Consider the following 5,961-nt stretch of genomic DNA (forward strand, 5'->3'; position numbering starts at 1 on the left):
AAGAATGAAATCTTGCCATTTGCAAGGATACAGATGGAGCCGGCATGTATTATGCTAAGTAAAATAAGGCAGTCAGAGAAGGATAAATACCCCATGATCTCACTCCTGTGTGGAATTTAAGAAACAAAACATGTAAGCAAAGGAAATAGAAAAGGGAGAGAGACAAACCACGAAAAAGACCCTTAACTATAGAGAACAAACTGATGGTTGCCCGAGGGGAGGGACGGTTGGGGGATGGGTGAGGTGATGGGGATTAAGAAGTGCACTTGTGGTAATGAGCACTGGGCAATGTATGGAAATGTTCAATCACCATGTTATATACTGGAAACTCATGGAACACTGTATGTTAACTATACTGGAAATATATTTTTTAAAAATTTGAAACAATTTTAAAAGGATGGAACATGGCTTGCTCGATTTCTTTGAGTTGACCTCATGCCATTGACCTGGGGTTGTATTCCTGGAAGCAAACATGGGCAGTTCGAGGTCATGGGTCATTGATGGATGAAGTACAGTGGTGTTCAGTGACATAGAAGCTGAGGTTGAGGAGAGAGAAACAGGCAGGCAGGGGAAGTGGTGCCTGAAGCACCTCTTCACTTCTTCAGCACAGGTTCCCCTCTAGATCTTAGGAGCCAGAGACTTAGGAGGTCGCTGTAGCACTGATAAAGGCAATTGTCCACCTTTAATATTTGTGGGTCCTGCACCTGGGCTCCCAAGAAAGCGATGCTTTCACATTTACCAAGGTCAAAATGAATCCACAAATCTCAATGCATGGGCTCTATTTCACCCCAAGCGCACATTGTACATCTGCTTTATGAAAGAAAAGAACCCAAAGGAGCATTCTGGAAAAGATAAGAAAAAGGAAGACACTTCCCTGGTTCCCATAACATTAAAGCCATACAGCCCTACATGTACTAGAAATTTAAGACCGGGAAATGCAGTGTCTTTCTACAATGTCTTTTGTATAAAAATTTGTAACTTTTTATGTAAAAAAAATATATTTTGGTATATAACTCTATATCAAATTTCCTTTGTCAGGACACTCTCTCCTGTGTAAAGATTGCCTGTCCCATGCAGCTGTACTAATTGGGGCTCAGGTAAAACTCTCACCCTTTTTTTTTTTTTTTTGAGTTCGAGAGCCATGTGGTATGCAGAGATTACTTAAAAAGAAAATAATTGAAAAGAAATAAAATTAAAATAAAAAAATTTTTTAAATGTATAGGTGTATCAGGAAATTTTTTACTCTCTACTCTCTCACATTGATTTATTTACATTGTGTTGCACCATTAAGAGCACCTTAATTACTATAGCTTTACGGTGATTTAAAATTTAGTAAATTTCTCCAATTTAATTCTTCAAGGTTGTCTTGGCTATTCTAGGTATGTTGATCACCATATATATTTGAGAATTAGGTTGTAAATTTGCCCCCAAAGTGCAAATGCAGTATGATTCAGAATAATGCTGATTTGATGTTCCAACAATTTTGAGTGGTCTAGTCCATACATGTGGATACATTTTTTTCTAATTATTTAGATTTCCTTTAATTTATTTCAGCAAGAGTTTTCAGGGATCTTTGTTACATGTGTTCTCATACATTAAATGAAGGTGGATGTGAATCTCCACTCTGTTTATTGAATTTCATTTCCTTTTTCTAAAAATTTCATTTTCTAAATGCTCACTGCTAGTATATGGAGAAATATAGTAGATTATTACATGAATGTTACTGAGGTATAATTTAGGTACAGTAGACTGCATCCCTTTAAAGTGTACAATTAAGGCTGTACTTTCAGAGATCGTTTCTTTTTTCTTTCTTTTAATTTAATTTTATTTTGTTATGTTAATCACTATACATTACATCACTGGTTTTTGATGGAGTATTCCATGATTCATTGTTTGCGTATAACAGCCAGTGCTCCCTTCAATGCTGCCCTCTTTAATACCCACCACCAGGCTAACCCATTCCCCCACCCCCTCCCCTCTAGAACCCTCAGTTTGTTTCTCAGAGTCCATCATCTCTCATGGTTCGCCTCCCCCTCCAATTTCCTCCCCTTCATTTTTCCCTTCCTACTAGCTTCTCTCTCTCTTTTTATTTTTTTATTTTTTATTGTTGTGTTAATCACCATATTACATCATTAGATTTTAATTTTTATTGTTATGTTAATCACCGTACATCAATAGTTTTTGATGTAGTGTTCCATGACTCATTGTTTCTGCATAACACCCAGTGCTCCATGCAGAATGTGCCCTCTTTAATACCCATCACCAGGCTAACCCATCCCCCCACCCTCCTCCCCTCTAGAACCCTCAGTTTGTTTTTCAGAGTCCATGGTCTCTCATGGTTCCTCTCCCCCTCTTATTTCCTCCTCTTCAGTTTTCCCTTCCTACTAGCTTCTCTGTCTCTTTTTCTTTAAACATATAATGTATTAGTTGTTTCAGAGGTACAGGTCTGTGATTCATCAGTCTTACACAATTCACAGCGCTCACCATAGCACATACCCTCCCCAATGCCCATCACCCAGGCACCCCATCCCTCCCACCCCCACCACTCCAGCAACCCTCAGTTTGTTTCCTGAGATTAAGAATTCCTCCTATCAGTGAGGTCATAGGATACGTGTCTTTCTCTGATTGACTTAATTTCACTTAGCATAATACCCTCCAGTTCATTTCTACAGTTTGTTACTAGAGAAGTTTCTCTGAACGTGTAGAGGACCTGAAACCTCAAGGAGGAGGCATATTGTTCTCTCCTGAGATGAACCTGGTTTTAGGTGTTGTTTCCACAGCTGCCCATTGCCACTGATGATCGTTCTTCTCCTCCTTTGGAGGAGTAAGAGAGAGAGGACGCAGTGTGAGTGCTTTCTCAACAAATAAAAATTAAAAAAGATAAACTGTACAACTAAATGCATTTTCACAGATGTACATACAATTGAAACTACTGCTCCATTCAGGACACAGGGCATTTCCTCTACCTCACAGCTTCCCTTGGGTGGTTCCATTGAAGTCTCTCACTGCCTTCACCCTCAGTCCCAGGCAACCACGGGTATCAAAGTCGGCTTGCATTTTTAACCACGTTATGGAAATGGAACTCTTTTATGCCTACATTCCTTCCTGCAGCCTAGGGATTCTTATATCTATCCATATTATTAATGGATCGCCAGTTCAGAATTTTTCATTGTTAAGGAGTATTCCTCCGTATGGATATATTTGGTCTGTACATTCACCTATTCATGGCCATCTATGCAGTTTCCTGGGTTTGGCCATGGGGAATAAAGCTATGATGAATATTCATGTGCAGTTTGCTGTGTGGCCATATTGTGTAAATCCTTAGGAGAGGAATGGCCGTTCACGTGATTGGTAAATGTTTACCTGTGGTTCAGTTTTTCTCGGTGGTTGGACCATTTTTCATTCCCACAAGTGTATGAAACGTCTAGTTACTTTACATCCTCACCACATATGTTTTCGGTCTTCGTAATTTTAGCCACGGGGATGGATGTGTAATGGTAACTCACTGTAGTATTAATTTATCTTCCCAATGGCTGAGTGTGCCGTCGAAAACTGACCTCTGTGCTTCAGAGCCAAAATATAAGACGAAGACAGAGTTTGGAATATTGAGGAACAATAGCTTTATTGCTTTTCGGGGCACAGGGGTCTAGAACAGGCCAAGGCCCTCAAAAAGTGTAAGTCCCTTCCCCCTGGAGGAAGGGGCAGGGGGGTGGTATATTTTCACAGAAATTGTGTGTCTGCTGCCAGCCTCCTTCATCATGTCTTTAGGGTGGTACCAGGATCCTGAAACAAAAGGCTTAGAAGAGAGGAGCAGAGGTTTGCAGAAGAGAAGGAAAAGGTTACTTAGTTTAAGATGGAGCCTTGCGGAGACATTCATGAAGCCCTTTTGATTTATGTTCAACTTCATGCTTTTCAATGGTTTCAAGTGGAGCATCTTTTCAAGTGCTTTTTGGCCTTTTGTGTATCTTCTTTTGTGAAGCATTTCTTCTTCAAGTCTTTTGACCAGTTTTCCTACTGCATTGTCTTATCAGACACAATACGTGTCAGAATATTACACTGAAAACTACAGAGCATTACTTCCAGAAATTAAAGAACTAAATACATGGGGAGATAAAATTTGTGGTGGATTGGAAGACTCATTATGGTTTAGAGGTCAATTCTTCCCAAATTGATCAACAAATCTAATACAATGCCAATCAACCTTCCAGCAGACATTTTAGTAAGTATTTCTAAGCTGATCCAAATGTTTATATGGAAATGGAAATGATCTTAAATTATCAAAGCAATGTTAAGAAGAAGGAGAAAGCGAAAGACTTACATTGTCTATTCCAGAATTACTGTATAAATCTTTTGTGCAATTTAAAAGTGATTTGTCCGATTATTATTCAGTATAAGAGTTTCTGCACATTCTCACTGCAGCTTGGAAGTTGTTTTACCCCTTTTTCACTGTAGCTACTTGATCGAAACTTTAGCCAATAGTTCCACAGTTTTTAAGTGGAGAGACAATACTGAAGCTAGAAAGTATTTCACTTAACAGAGAGAAAGACTAATCCCTGATCATTAGGGCAAGGATGACCCTACAAGTCTTAGTGAACTCGCCTCTATTTTCCAGTTGGCCAAGACAAAGTGGGGAGCTACCCATACCAGCAGTTTCCTCTGCAGACCTTCATAGTGTTGACTGCTTTGGGTTAACATGGAACCTAGGTGTTGGCTGTGTCCTGAGAGGCTGAAATTGAGTTGAGGCCCAGGGTCCCTGGGTCAGGACAGGTCATCCAGCTGTTGGAAAACACAGAGGGAGACCAGGCCATCCCCAGGCAGCACTGGCCACTTCCTCCAAGGAATCCACCACCACTACACTTTTCATGACTTCTGGTAACTAGACTGAGAGCCCCACGACAATTGGGATAATGTTTTACTCATCTCTGTACTCATGACTCCTAGGACCAAACCAAGCACTGAGGAAGCTCTCGGAGACGTTCCTTCACGGATCTGATAAAGGGGGTGGCAAATCTCTAATCTCAACTACATTCCTGTCCCAAATACCTGCACGAACGCTCTCTGCTTTCTTCCAGGAGGCAACAAATACCCTTCCTTAAAGTGGAGCCTGCCCTACACTCTCAATGCCCCATGACACTCCCCTGTGGTGAGCTCTGATGAAGAGGGACTGTCCTCTTGGATTCCTCTCAATGGTTCTGTTATTAGGAAGAGATGTCTTCGGCCTAGCTCCCTCCCCCCTCCATCCTCTGCACTGCCACCATATGCCAGGTTAGGAGAGCTACAACAGTTTTGAAAAAGATTTTATATATTTATTTGAGAGAGAGAGAGTGAGGGAGAAAGCAAGAGTGAGAGAGAGACAGAAAGAGAACAGCTGGGGAAGGGACAGGGAGAAGCAGACTCCACTGCTGAGCAGGGAGCCACCCCCCTCAATGGGGCTTGGTCCCTGGAGCGTGGGATCATGACCTGAGCTGAAGGCAGACTCTCGATGAACTGAGCCACCCAGGTGTGCTGAGCTACAAGATTTTGTTTGCATTCTTCCTCTCACTGCTTTGACCTCCTTAGTGAAATCTTATTGATGTCAGAATTCCAAGTTCTTAACAGAGACTAAGGAAAATGAAACACTCAACACACAGTCAAGACAAATGTGTGTAAAGTCTTTGACAACCATAAATTCAGAAGAATATAATTGGTATCACTGCCTCAGAGGCAAGGGTCTCCTACCCTGGCCCTTCCTGACCTTAGGGTAGAACTCTTGCAGTAAGAATGGACAAGTCCAACCTTTATCCATACATCACTGATCCCTCTAAGCCCACACTGACTTGGAGAACATCCACCATGAGGGCAGCTCTGAGGTCAAAGCTAGGGGTCTGGGGCAGAGGCTCATGGTCACATCGTCCTCCTCTTTTTTTTTTTAAGATTTTCTTTATTTATTTAAGAGAGAGGACATAGCGAGAGAGGGAACAC

The 5,961-nt window shown here is 41.3% G+C and overlaps 1 non-coding gene across 1 annotated transcript; it reads left to right on the forward strand.

Annotated features, from left to right (window-relative positions):
* The first annotated feature begins 2,641 nt into the window (after positions 1–2,641).
* On the forward strand, positions 2,642–2,854 carry LOC148164485 (small nucleolar RNA U3). The gene has a single exon (XR_015768143.1). It is a non-coding gene; the product is annotated as a small nucleolar RNA U3 (small nucleolar RNA).
* Positions 2,855–5,961: the final 3,107 nt, after the last annotated feature.

Source organism: Eumetopias jubatus, unplaced genomic scaffold (genome assembly GCF_037043125.1).
Source record: "Eumetopias jubatus isolate StellerSeaLion01/CBP00866 unplaced genomic scaffold, mEumJub1_p1.0 scaffold_4, whole genome shotgun sequence".
In the NCBI taxonomy this organism is placed as follows: domain Eukaryota; kingdom Metazoa; phylum Chordata; class Mammalia; order Carnivora; family Otariidae; genus Eumetopias; species Eumetopias jubatus.